This window comes from Cottoperca gobio, chromosome 2 (assembly GCF_900634415.1).
Source record: "Cottoperca gobio chromosome 2, fCotGob3.1, whole genome shotgun sequence".
Lineage (NCBI taxonomy): Eukaryota > Metazoa > Chordata > Actinopteri > Perciformes > Bovichtidae > Cottoperca > Cottoperca gobio.
Window position 1 is genome coordinate 849691 of NC_041356.1, and position 16632 is coordinate 866322.

General features: G+C 45.6%; 2 non-coding genes and 1 pseudogene across 2 annotated transcripts; 2 read left to right on the forward strand and 1 right to left on the reverse strand.

Moving 5' to 3' along the window:
• Positions 1-290: 290 nt before the first annotated feature.
• Positions 291-363, forward strand: trnak-cuu (transfer RNA lysine (anticodon CUU)). The gene has a single exon. It is a non-coding gene; the product is annotated as a tRNA-Lys (tRNA).
• A 624-nt stretch (positions 364-987) lies between these two features.
• On the forward strand, positions 988-1060 carry trnak-cuu (transfer RNA lysine (anticodon CUU)). The gene has a single exon. It is a non-coding gene; the product is annotated as a tRNA-Lys (tRNA).
• Positions 1061-13562: 12502 nt separating this feature from the next.
• Positions 13563-13681, reverse strand: LOC115022374 (uncharacterized; annotated as a pseudogene).
• Positions 13682-16632: the final 2951 nt, after the last annotated feature.

Genomic DNA, 16632 nt, shown 5'->3' on the forward strand with positions numbered 1-16632 from the left:
TTCGAAACCTGCACCATTTCGCCCCCAACTTTAGTTATTCTGGGTTTGGTGTTGTTAGTCACAGCAATATCAACCTTGGATATGGTTGAAAACAAGTGAGCCAAGATGGTCTCAAGATGGTGGATTCACATCTAGCACGTCTGGACCTGTTTTTACACATTCTGGAGTGTTTCACTAAAAGGTTTGGTTCTTTGGATCCAAGGTAACCCTTGAGCAGAGCTGTCCACAGTACAAAATACCATCTCCCATGGAGCGGCTCGAACCGACGACCCAATTTTTCAAAAATACAGGCCCGGCTAGCTCAGTCGGTAGAGCATGAGACTCTTAATCTCAGGGTCGTGGGTTCGAGCCCCACGTTGGGCGTTGGCCTTTTCCAGTGTATTCACACCTATATCGTTTGTACCAGTTGTTTCAAAATCTGGTTTGTTTCACCACCTGGTGGTCAAAGGTGAACACAGCTATTCCACACTTAGATTCAGGGGAAATCAAGTTAGCAGACATATCCTTGAGCGGGTGCGTTCACACCTAGCCAGTTGGTACAAGTAGTTTCGAAACCTGCATCATAAAAAACAAGGATTTGTTCGTCTGGGCCAAGGTGAACACAACAATCTCACCCAAGGATGCTGAGCAAAACAAGTGGGCCGAGATGTCCTCCAGAGGGTTTATTGTATGTTGCAGCACTGAAGGTAACCTTTGCTTCGAAACCTGCACCATTTTCCCCCAAACTTTAGTTATTCTGGGTTTGGTGTTGTTAGTCACAGCAATATCAACCTTGGATATGGTTGAAAACAAGTGAGCCCAGATGGTCTCAAGATGGTGGATTCACATCTAGCACGTCTGGACCTGTTTTTACACATTCTGGAGTGTTTCACTAAAAGGTTTGGTTCTTTGGATCCAAGGTAACCCTTGAGCAGAGCTGTCCACAGTACAAAATACCATCTCCCATGGAGCGGCTCGAACCGACGACCCAATTTTTCAAAAATACAGGCCCGGCTAGCTCAGTCGGTAGAGCATGAGACTCTTAATCTCAGGGTCGTGGGTTCGAGCCCCACGTTGGGCGTTGGCCTTTTCCAGTGTATTCACACCTATATCGTTTGTACCAGTTGTTTCAAAATCTGGTTTGTTTCACCACCTGGTGGTCAAAGGTGAACACAGCTATTCCACACTTAGATTCAGGGGAAATCAAGTTAGCTAGACATATCCTTGAGCGGGTGCGTTCACACCTAGCCAGTTGGTACAAGTAGTTTCGAAACCTGCATCATAAAAAACAAGGATTTGTTCGTCTGGGCCAAGGTGAACACAACAATCTCACCCAAGGATGCTGAGCAAAACAAGTGGGCCGAGATGTCCTCGAGAGGGTTTATTGTATGTTGCAGCACTGAAGGTAACCTTTGCTTCGAAACCTGCACCATTTCGCCCCCAACTTTAGTTATTCTGGGTTACAAAATACCATCTCCCATGGAGGGACTCGATCCGACGACCCAATTTTTCAACCTTACAGGCCCGGCTAGCTTTAGCTCAGTCGGTAGAGTATGAGACTCTTAACCCTTTAACACCGAAAGTAAAATTTTGGATTACCGTAATTATGTCAAGGTTTGCGCAATCGAAAATTCAACGGTTTCTGAAAGCTGAGACTCTGTGCTTTACAGCATATATCGACTCTATACGGTAACTTCACTTACGGCCCTCCGGAAGCCAGCGAAACAGCACCTTTGTTGTGAGCGAATACACACAGAGCGCTGGAGAGACACAAACAACACCGCGGAGAAATAGAGCCGGAAAACTGCGGATTTATTTCAAATGGAAGCAAGACGGTGTTATCATTACATACACACATGTATATATATATATATATATATATATATACATATATATATATTGATATATCGGATTTTATATATATATATCTATATATAGGGTTAGATATATATAGATCTATCTATATCTATATATCTCAACAACTCTTCTTCTGTTACGGTGGTCCTAGAAAGGGCTGTGCCTGTCCCACTGGCTCATAGATGTCATTTCCTATGCATACAGGGCGAGTGACCTTTCTCTGCAATAAGTGCCACTCACTCTGCTGCCCAGAATAAGTGCCACTTAACAATCCATATTAAATATATTTGATCTTTGAATGTTACGTAATTTACATTACATCAGATTTATTTAGTGTACACTTTTAGCCAAAGTGGCTTACAATAAGCACATTTACCATGTGGTTACAACCCAATAAGTACACCAACTTCATCAAAATGCTAAACTGCTCCAAGTGCTACACTTATAATTTATATTTGAATTGTAATTGTACTACAAAGACAGGACAGTTTTCTGAGCTAGTATGTTTAACTGTGGATGGTTGTTTGTTGGTGCTGCAGTGTAAACTCACATGGCTAAAGCTACATACACTTTAGAGAATCTCTCCAGCAGCTCTGGCCATGCTACTTTGTGTGCATATCCTACTGTCATTGTACTCTAAACTCTTCATAAGCTTCCTAGCTAGCGTCACACATTTAAGTTCCTTCTGCCGCAGACTGAAAACCCACCTGTATACAGCACCTTGGCCAATCAAAAATAAATGCATTAAAAAAATATTCTATTCCCACACTTAAATTGGTTGGGCTTATTTTAAGCCATTGCACTGCACTTACATGATTTCTCCTATTTGACGCGAATGTCATTACAAGATTCTTACTGTCCTGAGTTGTATCATATAATAAGTGCAATCATAAGATAGTTTGCACTTATTGTAAGTCGGACAAAAGCGTCAGCTAAATGTAATGTAATGCTTTAGAGGAATAGTTGAGTACAATATGTCTCTTTTAATGCAGAAGTTGAAAAGCACAAACCAGAAACGTGTCATCTTATTGTACCTGCTGTCAGTCCATATATTGTTTTAAATGTATGTTATCGCTGTGAGAAAAAAAAGATTTGACAGAAAAAGTGTACACTTTCAATTCTGTAAGGCGTGGGAATTTATAATAGATAATGAACAAATTAAATATATGTGACAAACATCACCACCATGGTTTCAAGAAAGCAGCCTACTATTATGATGTGATTCGGTTAGATAATTTCAGCAATTTTTGTAAAGCATAAACTACTGCACAAGTTCCACTGGTTGCACTTTCTGTGTGCTGTCCTGCTCATAAACGTCTTTTGGAGGAACTATTATGAATGATGGACAGAGATATGAAGTGTTCCTGCAGTGTTGTTCACAAACCAGCAGATGGCAGTATTGGTGAACTGTACCAGCATTCAAGTCTAAAACCTATGTATTACCACCACCTGTGTGTGTTCTGATATCTACGAATTAGCACACTGAAGAAGTTTCGACATGAAACGTCGGTGTATTAAATAATACTTTCAGCATAAGCTATGTTGTGCAAACTTCACAATTTGTATTTTTGTCTTAATCATGACAGAAGCTGTGTCTGAAATCTCTTACTCCTTCACTCCTTCCTGTATAACAGACACTCAGTAGTTTACTTTACAGTTAGCAGGAAATTGAGATATCAGACACTTACTGTATGAATCTCATCACTTTGCATGATGGCAATTTTTGCATCTATTAAATGTGACATTCCTTTGTAAACACACACTGTAGAATTATTACCACAAAGTAAAACTAAATAAAATGATGTAGAGGTCTGCTATTGGCAGATTGAGTGATGGGCGATGGCACAGTGGGGAGACACATACAGAGTACTCCACTGATTTAGCATTGCACTTCTATTACACTGTCAGACTCACTCAGTTTAAATAAAGAAAGCATCAAAAGGATCAGACTTTGATGTGTGAAATCGGTAAAGGTTCGACTTTGGTAAAATTAATATTAAGCATCTTTATAAAAAGCATATTAGTTACTTGACTCCTGAAAGATGAGAACCATTCTGATGATCATTTATCAGAAGTTATATATTTAAGACATTTGGAACAGTGTATGTTTAAACAATTAAACCACATCCTGTAAACAAAATACTTTTTCAGACTTGTAGTAAGTAATGAGGCAGCCGGAGGCCTTTTTATACAATCCATCAATCGTTTTTATTTAGTTTTTATTTACACACACACACACACACACACACACACACACACACACACACACACACACACACACACACACACACACACAAGTTATGAATATGGAGTCAGTCTTCAACGACGGAGACACCAGCAGCAACAAAGGGAAGCTGTGATTTTACTAAACAATGTGAAAATCCTTTTCCTGATTGTTTTAGTCTGACCAGTGGAGGCTAAGGCTGTAGCAGTGAAGTCTGTTGTTTTTTCTCTCTCAGAAGACCACGCAGCTTGATATGTTTCAGAGGAGCATGGAGGTAGTTCTCCTTCAGAAGATCAGGCAGCTGTATATGTTTCATAGGAGCATGAAGGTAGTTCTCCCTCAGAAGACAGGTCAGGTTTGTGAGCTGCAGAGGTGTTAACTCTGTTTGCTGAGGCCTCCATTGGGCAGACACTCATCATAGTTCTGCAGGTGGTCAGACTGGATAAAGTATGACAATCAATTAGTGAATCATTAAGTGTGAACAGACACACTGTCACTTACTGGGCTCTGCTGTCAGTGTGCTCAGTCAGGTGGGACTTTGTGATGAACGAGTGCTGGAGAGATTCTCTGATCCCCGTCAACATGCAGAAGCTGTTTGAGGAGGTCAACAAAAGCCCTCCTTTCTTTAAATTTAGCAGCCGCCTTTTTTGGATAGATCTGGATTTAGAAAACAGATTCAGGTGAGTTGATGCAGCCCCTACCTCTCAGACACAAATGAATAACATATCACTTTTTTGAATATTATTTATTTATTTCACATCGTCACTTTTTTCAGTGTGAACATACTACACACTCTGGTTTACAGTTACTAGTACGTGGGGTCCAGGTCACCAGACGGTCGATTTCCTTTCTTGCAGGCGGACTCATTCCCACCAGAGATGAGTCCAATGTAGATGATGCTGTCAGCGAAATCCATGAGCTTGACATACTGGAGACTGGAGGTGCAGGTGTTGGTGTACGGAGAGATGAGCAGAGGGGAAAGGACGCTGCCTTGGGGGGATCTGGTGCTGATGGTACAAGAGTCTTGAGAAATGTATCCCCAGCTTCACATACTGCTTCCTGCAGGTGGAGTGAGAAACGTGCAGCTGGGACAGCTTGTCCGCCAGCAGAGCCGGGAAGTCTTAAAGACGGAGCTGTAGTAAAAAAAAAAACACAACACAGTTCTTAGGAAAATCCCTTGAATTTGGTTCAGGTATTTACAGCCCTCAGAAGCATCCGAGACATCCAAGTACTTATCCAACCCAACTCTGCTTAGCTTCCGAGATCGGGCATGTTCAGTGTGGTATGGCCGTAAGCTAAAGGAAAGCTTGCACACATGCTGTTTATAGAAGTTAAAACACAATTAATTATCTTTTCTTAATATAGGCAGACAGTTCTATTCATGTATTCATTTAGCTAATTAAAATGCTTACAAGCACCGGGTATTCCCAGGCGGTCACCCATCCAAGTACTGACCCAGCCCAACCCTGCTTAGCTTCCGAGATCGGGCATTTTTTACATTTATTTTTTAATCTTTTTATTATAAAAAAAACACATTTTACATTTTATTACAAATATTTACATGGAAAATGTAACTTCTTTATGTCACACTTCTCTCTGGGAACCATCACCTTATCGTGGTGGAGAGGTTTGTGTGTCCCTATGAACTTGAGAGCTGTGTTGTCTGGAGCCTAGTGCTCCTGGTAGGGTCTCCCAAGGCAAATTGGTCTCAGGTGAGGGGCCAGACTAAGAATGGTTCAAAAACGACTTCATGAAAGAAAGGGAAAGGAAAGGAGAGACCCTGCCCGGAGGAAGCCCGGGGCCCCCGTCTGGAGCCAGGCCCAGAAGGAAGGCCCGACAGCGAGCGCCTGGTGGCCAGGTTTGCCACGGAGCCCGGTCGGGCACAGCCCGAAGAAGCTACGTGGTGCCTCCCATCCATCCATCCATCCTGTGGGCCCACCACTCATGGGAAAAACCGCTGGGGTCGGGTGCGCTGTCACACGGGTGGCAGTGATGGTCAGGGACCTCGACGGACCAGACCCGGGCAGCAGAGGCTGGCTCTGGGGACGTGGAACGTCACCTCTCTGTGGGGGAAGGAGCCGGAACTAGTGCGGGAGGTGGATCGCTAACAGTTGGATCTGGTGGGGCTTACCTCCACGCACAGTCTTGGCTCTGGAACCGTACTCCTGGATACGGGTTGGACTCTATTCTTCTCCGGAGTTGCCCAAGGTGTGAGGCGTCGGGCCGGGGTGGGGATACTCACTAGCCCCCGGCTGAGCGCCGCTACGTTGGAGTTTATCCCGGTGGACGAGAGGGTCGCCTCCCTACGCCTTCGGGTTATGGGGGGGAAAACTCTGACTGTTGTTTGTGCCTATGCCCCAAACCGCAGTTCTGAGTATTCGGCCTTCTTGGAGACCCTGAATGGAGCCCTGCAGGGGGCTCCAGTAGGGGACTCTGTAGTCTTGCTGGGAGACTTCAACACACACGTGGGAAACGATGGAGACACCTGGAGAGGCGTGATTGGGAGGAAGGGCCTCACTGATCTAAACCCGAACGGTCGTTTGTTGTTGGACTTCTGTGCTAGTCATGGAATGGCCATAACAAACACCATGTTCGAACATAAGGATGCTCATAAGTGTACGTGGTACCAGAGCACCCTAGGCCAAAGGTCAATGATCGATTTCGTAATCGTATTATCTGATCTGAGGCCGCATGTTTTGGACACTCGGGTGAAGAGAGGGGCGGAGCTGTCGACTGATCACTATCTGGTGGTGAGTAGGATCAAGGGGTGGGGGAAGACTCTGGACAGACCTGGTAAACCCAAACGGGTAGTGCGGGTGAACTGGGAACGTCTGGAGGAAGCCCCTGTCCTGGGGATCTTTAACTCACACCTCCGGCGGAGCTTTTTAGCCATCCCTGTGGAGGTTGGGGGCATTGAACCTGAGTGGGCGATGTTCAAAACCTCTATTGCTGAAGCTGCGGTGATGAGCTGTGGTCTCAAGGTCTTAGGTGCCTCAAGGGGCGGTAACCCTCGAACGCCGTGGTGGACCCCGGTGGTCAGGGAAGCCGTCCGACTGAAGAAGGAGTCCTTCCGGGTTATGTTATCCGGTAGGACTCCGGAAACAGTTGCAGGGTATCGAAGGACTAGAAGGGCGGCAGCTTCTGCCGTGTCAGAGGCAAAGCAGCGAGTGTGGGAGAAGTTCGGAGAAGCTATGAAGAAGGACTTTCGGTCGGCACCAAGGTGCTTCTGGAAAACCATCCGGCACCTCAGGAGGGGGAAGCGAGGAACCATCCAAGCTGTGTACAGCAAGGGTGGGACCCTGCTGACTTCAACTGAGAAGGTTATCGGCCGGTGGAAGGAGCACTTTGAGGAACTCCTGAATCCGACTAACACGCCCTCTATGGTTGAGGCAGAGCTGGAAGCTGATGGGGGATCATCGTCAATTTCCCTGATGGAAGTCACTGAGGTAGTCAAACAACTCCACAGTGGCAAAGCCGCAGGGGTTGATGAGATCCGTCCAGAAATGCTGAAGGCTTTGGGTGTTGAGGGGCTGTCTTGGTTGACACGCCTCGTCAACATTGCGTGGAAGTCTGGGACAGTGCCTAGGGGTTGGCAGACCGGGGTGGTGGTTCCCCTATTGAAAAAGGGGGACCAGAGAGTGTGTGCCAACTACAGGGGTATCACACTTCTCAGCCTCCCTGGTAAAGTCTACTCCAAGGTACTGGAAAGGAGGGTTCGGCCGGTAGTCGAACCTCTGATTGAAGAGGAACAATGCGGATTCCGTCCTGGTCGTGGAACAACAGACCAACTCTTTACTCTCGCAAGGATCCTGGAGGGGGCCTGGGAGTACGCCCATCCAGTCTACATGTGTTTTGTGGATCTGGAGAAGGCGTATGACCGGGTCCCCCGGGTGATACTGTGGGAGGTGCTGCGGGAGTATGGGGTGAGGGGGTCACTTTTGAGGGCCATCCAATCCCTGTACGCCCAAAGCGAGAGTTGTGTCCGTATACTTGGCAGTAAGTCGGACTCGTTTCCCGTGAATGTTGGCCTCCGCCAGGGCTGCGCTTTATCACCAATCCTGTTCGTGATTTTCATGGATAGGATATCGAGGCGTAGTCGTGGAGGAGAGGGGTTGCAGTTCGGTGACCTGAGGATCTCATCGCTGCTCTTTGCAGATGATGTGGTCCTTATGGCATCATCGGTCTGTGACCTTCAACAGTCACTGGATCGGTTCGCAGCCGAGTGTGCAGCGGTTGGGATGAGGATCAGCACCTCCAAATCTGAGGCCATGGCTCTCAGCAGGAAACCGGTGGATTGCCTACTCCGGGTAGGGAATGAGCCATTACCCCAAGTGAAGGAGTTCAAGTACCTCGGGGTCTTGTTCGCGAGTGAGGGGACAATGGAGCGAGAGATTGGCCGTAGAATCGGAGCAGCGGGGGCGGTATTACAGTCACTTTACCGCACCGCCAGAAGGCAAAGCTCTCAATATACCGGTCGATCTTCGTTCCTACCCTCACCTATGGTCATGAAGGCTGGGTCATGACCGAAAGAACGAGATCACGGGTACAAGCGGCCGAAATGGGTTTTCTCAGACGGGTGGCTGGCGTCTCCCTTAGAGATAGGGTGAGAAGCTCAGCCATCCGTGAGAGACTCGGAGTAGAGCCGCTGCTCCTTTACGTTGAAAGGAGCCAGTTGAGGTGGTTCGGGCATCTAGTAAGGATGCCACCTGGGCGCCTCCCTAGGGAGGTGTTCCAGGCACGTCCAGCTGGGAGGAGACCCCGGGGAAGACCCAGGACTCGGTGGAGAGATTATATCTCCTCACTGGCCTGGGAACGCCTCAGGATCCCCCAGTCGGAGCTGGAGGATGTGGCCCGGAGAAGGGAAGATTAGGGTTCCTTACTGGAGCTGCTGCCCCCGCGACCCGATCCCGGATAAGCGGTAGACGATGGATGGATGTCACACGTTTTTTCTTTATCCACCACATATCACACCCAAACCAAAATAAATAAAACAAAGCAACAAACCATAAACAAAAAATAACATAATACTTAGCATAATTACACTCCCCCACCATCCTCCACCGATACAAACGTGCTTCCTCTCACAAAGTCTTCATTGAAATTGTCTCTATTTATTTGTGAATACACCAAGCCAATGTCCCTTTCAAGTGTTCTTTTTAAAATGTTCCAAATGTCTACAATTTTACCCTCGTAATGTGCATAATTCCTCCTTATCTTAACGGCATGCCTAGCGTGGCTCAGAACATAGTTCAGCAGTTCCACATTGCAATCATCCTTCTTTTCAATGACACCAAACAACCACAACTCTTTCCACTCCATTTCTTTCACATACCATTCGTTCCAACATCTACTAATTAACTCTTTCATCCGTCCAAAATAGCCCACAAGCTCTCTACATTCAACAAACTCATGAACACACGTTTCCACCTGGTCCTTACAAACATTACATTCTCTCTTAACCGTTGCATCAAATTTGCTAATGACCAGATTGTTAAACACCCTATTGTGCTGCAACAAAAAATCAAAGTGCTCACATTCAATACTGTTCCATTTTATTTTCACATTCTCCCACATTCTCCTGCCAGTCAATCCGTTCACTACACTCGTCCATATGCAGAGTTCAATTATTCAATCATTTTTAACCATTCGCTCGGCATTCCCACTTAAATTTTTTCCATCATCCTTTCCGCTGTCCCTAACCACATTACCTCATCTATAGCTCCTCGTACTGCCTATCCCTACCTTCAACATATTTAATCCCTAAATGTATCCCTAACACCCTAAAATAGTCCTTATTCTCCTTCAACTTTATATTAAACCTTCTGTACCTCACCTGTCCTATATAGATAATCTCTGACTTCTCTAAATTCACCCTAGCTCCAGATGCCCTACCGTACAAATTAACTGTCCTAAATACTTCGCTAACACTTTCCTTATCCTTAACCGTTACTGTTGTATCATCCGCGTACTGATAAACTAAACTAACCCTCCCTCCTGGCACATCTACTCCTTTAATAAACTTATTCTGCTTCAGCAGCGCAGCTAGGAGCTCTGCTGACAGCGCGTACAACATTGCTGAGAGAGAGCATCCTTGCCGGACCGACCTCCCTAACTTAAACACATTGGTTACCACCCCATTAACCTTTACGCAACTGACTGCACTACTATAAATCCTCCTTACCCACCCTACTAATCTTTTCCCAAATCCTGCCTTCTCTGACACTCTATACCCATGACTTACTCTATCAAACGTATTATTTAAATCACTCACTACAATCCCACCTATTCCCTCCCTCATGTGACTAATTGTGTCCCTAATACTACTAATAGTGTCGCTAATGTCTCTCCCTGGAATACTATATGCCTGCGTGTCCCCCACTACTGCTTTTATAACCCTCTTCATTCTATTGGCTTACACCTGTGCTAGTACCTTATAATCTATGTTTAACATGCTAAGTGACCTATAGTTTTCTAATGTATCCCTATTCCCTTTCTTGTACAATATGCTAATAACTCCCGTTGATATGCCGGCCGGCAATTTGTCCCTCTCCTCCAGGCTCTTATAGAGTTTAAGGAGTATCGGTGCCACCCCCTCCCTAAACTCTATATAAAACTCAGATGTAAAACCATCTATCCCTCTTATTCCTACCTAACACCTAACAAAATCTGATATTATTTCTCCTCCCTTTCCCTCCACCTTCTCTCCACCCTTTCTCTCCCTCAACAGCATACCTAGCCCTACTTCTCACTATAGCTCCCCTACACCTTCTCTTCTCTATTTCCCCCAGCTCATCCTTTAATCGACTATACTCATCCAAATCTCTCCCTATTTCTATATCTACCCATTGTGCCTCTAATTTTAACTTTTCCCTCACTCTCATCTCTCTCTCTATCTTATTCCTATCTTTACTAAACTTCATACTTTTCCCTTTTATTTCATTTTTGAAACCCTCCCACCATTCCCCCACATCCTCACCATTCAAACTTCCCCTTTTTTCCATGCTTTCTCTCACTTTAACCTTGTATCCATCATCATTCAGCAGACAGGCATTTAGGCACCACACTCCTCCACCTCTTCCTCTAATCAATGTTCCTATGTTGAACCCCAGGATCGCGTGATCACTCATAGCAGTGTTCCTATACCCAATTCCGCCGATTTCCCCCCCTATATTACTCCACACTAAGTCTATTCTATGCTTTAATATCCCTCCCACCACTTGATTCCTGGAAAAAACCCGCGCCCTATTATTCCTTTCCCTCCACACATCCAACAGCCCATTTGTCCCCATTATTGTTTTGAGAGCACCACGTGATGAGTCACTTCTAAAACACATATTCACAGAAACATCCAGTTTTGCAAACCATACATTAAAATCACCGACAATCAATCATGCAGTTCCCCTACATTTATCCTCCAACCCCTCAAAAAACTCCCTCCTCCCCCTTTCTTCATTCGGTGCATATATATTCAATAATCTAAATGTCTCCCCCATACACTCGAACATTATCCCAATCATTCTCCCAACACCATCATCCTCAACTTTTCTTACATTCGTTACCACCCCTGTTTTAATTAATATTGCCACCCCTCTAGCACCCACACTCCCATTATTTACATACATTTCTCCCAACCATCCTTTCCTTACACCCTCCACACATCTTTCATCCCAATGTGTCTCCTGCAAGCAAACTATGTCTGAGCCACATAGCATCAGTGCCTGCTCTGTCCCGTCTTAGGACCTCAGCCCATTGCCGTTAAAGGAGGAAATTGTCATTACGAGGGTTAGTATCATTGTCTGCATGTTACTCATGTCGTTCTTTCCTTCTTCGTCTTCACCACCTTCTTTTCCGCCCGCCCTTTCTGTTCCACCTCTGGTCTTCTCTTTTCTCCTTTTCACCGCCTCCAACTCCCCAACACTGTTCCTCTCCAGATGTCCCGCAACCTCCATCTCCTCCTCATCAGCTCCGTCATCCTCATCAGCTTCCCCGCCGTCTCCATCGTCTCCACCATCCTCAGACACGTCCGAGTTGCGCCCCTCTTTCTCAGCCATGCGTCTCCCGCCATCTGCGACCTCTCTCATCTCCAGCTCCCGCTCTTCCATCTTTCCCACCGTCCACTCCTCCTCCAGCACCTCCAACCTCCACTTCAGCACCTGTAGCACCTGGATCCTCCACATCGCTCCCACTGCTCTCCGCACCTCCGTCTTCTTCCTCCTCCTCCTCTCCACCTGTCACTTCAGCATCCCCCTCTTCCATGTCACTTGTCTCACTCAGTACTATCACCTCCTCCTTCTTCTCTTCATTCCTGCTCTTTTCTTTGTTTTTTCCTTCCGCACTCTCTCTTCCCCCAGCTCCGCTCTCCCCCTCTCTGCGTACTGCGCACTCCCTCGCGTAATGTCCCTGTTCCCCACAACCATAGCACTTAAACTCCGGGCACTCTTTGTATATATCCGGATGCCCGGGTTTAATACACAGCCTGCACACTGGCATTTGTCCGTCGTGGAGAACTCTGTAGTACTCTGCTCCCCCTCTAGATATGAACTTTGTGGAGTACGGGAGAGAGCGGATCTCCTCCGTGAACCTCACATGCAGAAAACGCGTTCCGTCCACTACATCCGTTCCTGGCCACACTCTTCTTTTTATTGTTGTCACCGGCTTTACTCAAGCTTCTTTTTGACAGTCTCATCCCTCGTACACACCGGGAGATTAAGGAACGAGACAGTCAGCTCTTTTAACTGACTGTCTCTCCCCTGTATTAGTACCCCGTTCATGCGTGGCCCCTCCATTAATCTCCCTTTCCCATTTTTCTCCGCCATTGTGATTTCGTATGTTTTCTCACCTCTTATTCTGCATCCCCTCACCACACCACATTCCTTCCTTAACCCCTTCAATAAATCCATCACAGAAACTTAGTCTCTCCCCGCATCCACCGTCACCTCCACTGTTAGCTCTTTCGAGTACTTCTCTTCTTCCTCTTTTCTCAACTCTGCTTCTGATTTTTCCTTTACACCACCTCCTGTCTTGTCACTCTGCTCATTTATTTCTTTGTTTAGTCCGTTAGCCTTCTCATTTTCATTATCCTTTCCTTTGTCATTATCTATTTGTTTGTACCTCTCCTCACTCCGCTGTATTTTCTTATTGTCCGTGATCCGTGACGTAGTCGGTAGTTCCATTCCAGATGTCGTTGCCGTGGAATCCATCAAAAACACAAAAACACACGAACAGGGGGGAACCCCCAGACAGCTGAGCTGTAAGGAGGGGGGGGGGGGGGGGGGGCACGCACAAAAAAACGATAGGGTATGACGGAACAAAAAAACAAACAACAAACAAACACTCTCTGCACTTCTTGCAGTTGTGTGTTCAGAGTGGTATGGCCGTAATCTGAAATAAAGCATATACACTTGCTCTTTATAGAAGGTAAAACACAATTAATTATCTTTTCTTAATAAACGCGCACAGTTCAATTCATGTATTCATTTTGCTAATTAAGAAGAAAATAAAATGCTTACAGCACCAGGTATTCCCAGGCGGTCACCCATCCAAGTACTGACCCAGCCCAACTCTTTTTAGCTTCCAAGATCGGCCAAGATCGGGCATTTTCAGTGTGGTATGGCCGTAATCTGAAATAGAGCATATACACTTGCTCTTTATAGAAGGTAAAACACAATTAATTATCTTTTCTTAATATACCCGGATAGTTCAATTCATGTATTCATTTTGCTAATTAAGTAGAAATGAAATACTTACAGCACCGGGAATTCCCAGGCGGTCACCCATCCAAGTACTGACCCAGCCCAACTCTTCTTAGCTTCCGAGATCGGGCATTATCTTTTTTTTTTTTTTTTCTCAAAAACATCACACATAATTTTTTTTAATTTAAATAAATAATTAACACTCCACCACCAACAATCCCATATTACATAACCCAATAAGCACATTCTACAAATTCAAACAACTAAAACACAACAAGAATTTAAATCATTTTCCTTTTCCCCTTATTTACATTGTCAATCTACTGTCCCTTGTTTATACTTTAACCCCACTTTTTTTTTTTTTTCAACCATTCAATTTTTCTCTTTTACCTTACATGTATCTTTATCAACAATTGCTTTTTCAAAGGCTCCCATCCTCAGATTGTGTACCTTTCTCTCCCATCTCCGCTCCTTTTTTAATTGTTTTAATTTTCTTAATTACACCCTTCTTATGGGCTATCCTCTTCTTCCAGACCTTCTCTGTGCTGGGCTCACTCTCCTTCACACTCCCAGCCCCCGCTTCCTCTGCTGCTCCTGCCGCCTCCTCCATCTCGCCATCTCGCTGTCTCCACCTACTTCCTCCTCTTCTCCTCCCTTCGCCTCCTCCTCCACGCTCTCCTCCAAACCCACACACTCCCGGGTAAAATGTCCCATCTCCCCACACTTGTAACACTTCAGCTCCGGGCATTCCCGATAAATATGCCCCGGCTTGATGCACCGACAGTGTTCCAGGCCACACTCTCCTTTTTACTCCCGATGCTGCGTCAACTCCTCACTCTTTCAGCCGGTCAATTATTTGATCATCTGTTATATACACAGGCAGGTTCAAAAAAGAGACAACCATCTCGTCACTGTTCATCTCCTTACCCATTATTGTAGTCTCTCCAACTTTAAATCCATCAATCAGTGTCTTTTTTTCCCTCCACAGTCTCCATTGTCACCTTCAGCCTGCTCTCTCCTCTCACTCTGCACCCCAGCACTACTCCACACTCCCGCTTAACTGCCTTCAGCACGTCCATTATTGTCTTCTTCTCTCCACCTTCCACCACCACCATCACCGTCAAACTTTTGCTGTATTTAGCCCATTCACTTCCTTGTCCACTCGGCATCTCTTTGTCCTGTCCGTTCCTGTTGTCTTCAGCCATTGTGATCCTTCCGTAAAATTAAACAAATAAACAATCCTCCCCTACTACCCTAAGATAGTAGGGGGCCAGAACATAAAAAAGAAAAACTTTCCAGCAGTAACCGAACAGAAAAAAATTCCCAGTCTGTTGCAAATGTTCAAACAAACAAAACCTGCTCAGTGCTCCTTCTCCTCCACCTTCCAACTCTCAGCTCGAAATTAAATACTTACAGCTCCGGGTATTCCCAGGCTGTCACCCATCCAAGTACTGACCCAGCCCAACTCTGATTAGCTTCCGAGATCGGGCATTTCTTTTTTTTTTTTTTCTCTTTTATTATGAAAATTGCAATTTTTACATTTTATTTACAATTCCACATTATATTTCTGGGCACACATATCTTCCCTCAAAAACACCACACATACATTTTTAAAATTTAAATAAATAATTAACACTCCACCACCAACAATCCCATATTATATAACCCAATAAGCACATTCTACAAATTCAAACAACTAAAACAAAACAAGAATTTAAATCATTTTCCTTTTCCCCATATTTACATTCTCATTTTACTGTCCCTTGTTTATACTTTAACCCCACATTTTTTATTTTTTATTATTATTATTATATATATTTTTTTTTCCTCAACCATTCAATTTTTCCCTTTAACCTTACATGTATCTTTATCAACCATTGCTATTTTAAAGGCTCCCGTCCTCAGATTGTGTACATTTCTCTCCCATCTCTGCTCCTTTTTTAATTTTTTTAATTTTCTTAATTACATCCTTCTTATGGGCTATCCTCTTCTTCCGGACCTTCTCTGTGGATTGACCGCTGGACTCGCTCTCCTTCACACTCCCAGCCACGGCTTTGTCCTCTGCTCCTGCTACCACCTCCATCTTGTCCTCGGATAGACCGCTGGGCTCTCTCTCCTTCACGCTCCCAGCCATCGCTTTGTCCTCTGCTCTTGCCACCACCTCCATCTTGTCCTCATCAGTCCCGTTCCCATCTTCGTCCTTAGTTTCCCTGTGGTCTTCATCATCCCGCTCCTCCTCCACCTCTGACACGTCCGAATAGCGCCTCACACCTCTGCATACCTCCATCTTCTCCTTCCTCACCTCCTTCGGACCCTCCACCGCCATCTCCTTGGACAGACCGCTGGGCTCGCTCTCCTTCTCACCCCCAGCCACCGCTTCCTCTGCTGCTCCTGTCGCCTCCTCCATCTCGCCGTCTCCACCTACTTCCTCCTCTTCTCCTCCTCCCTTCGCCGACAAACTCACTTCCTCCGCTCCTCTCACACACTCCCGGGCAAAATGTCCCATCTCCCCACACCTGTAGCACTTCAGCTCCGGGCATTCCCGGTAAATATGCCCCGGCTTGATACACCGACGGCACACTCTCTCCTGCCGGTCATGTATCACCCTGAAATGTTCTATGCCCTCAATTGTGTGGAAGCGTGTCGAGTATGGCAGGGACCTCACCTCTTCTGTGAATTTTACTCTCAAGAATCAAGTGCCGTCCACCACATCTGTTCCAGGCCACACTCTCCTTTTTATCCCCGATGCTGCTCCAACTCCCCACTCTTTCAGCCGGTCAATTATTTGATCATCTGTTATATACACAGGCAGGTTCAAAAAAGAGACAACCATCTCGTCACTGTTCATCTCCTTACCCATGATTGTAGTCTCTCCAACTT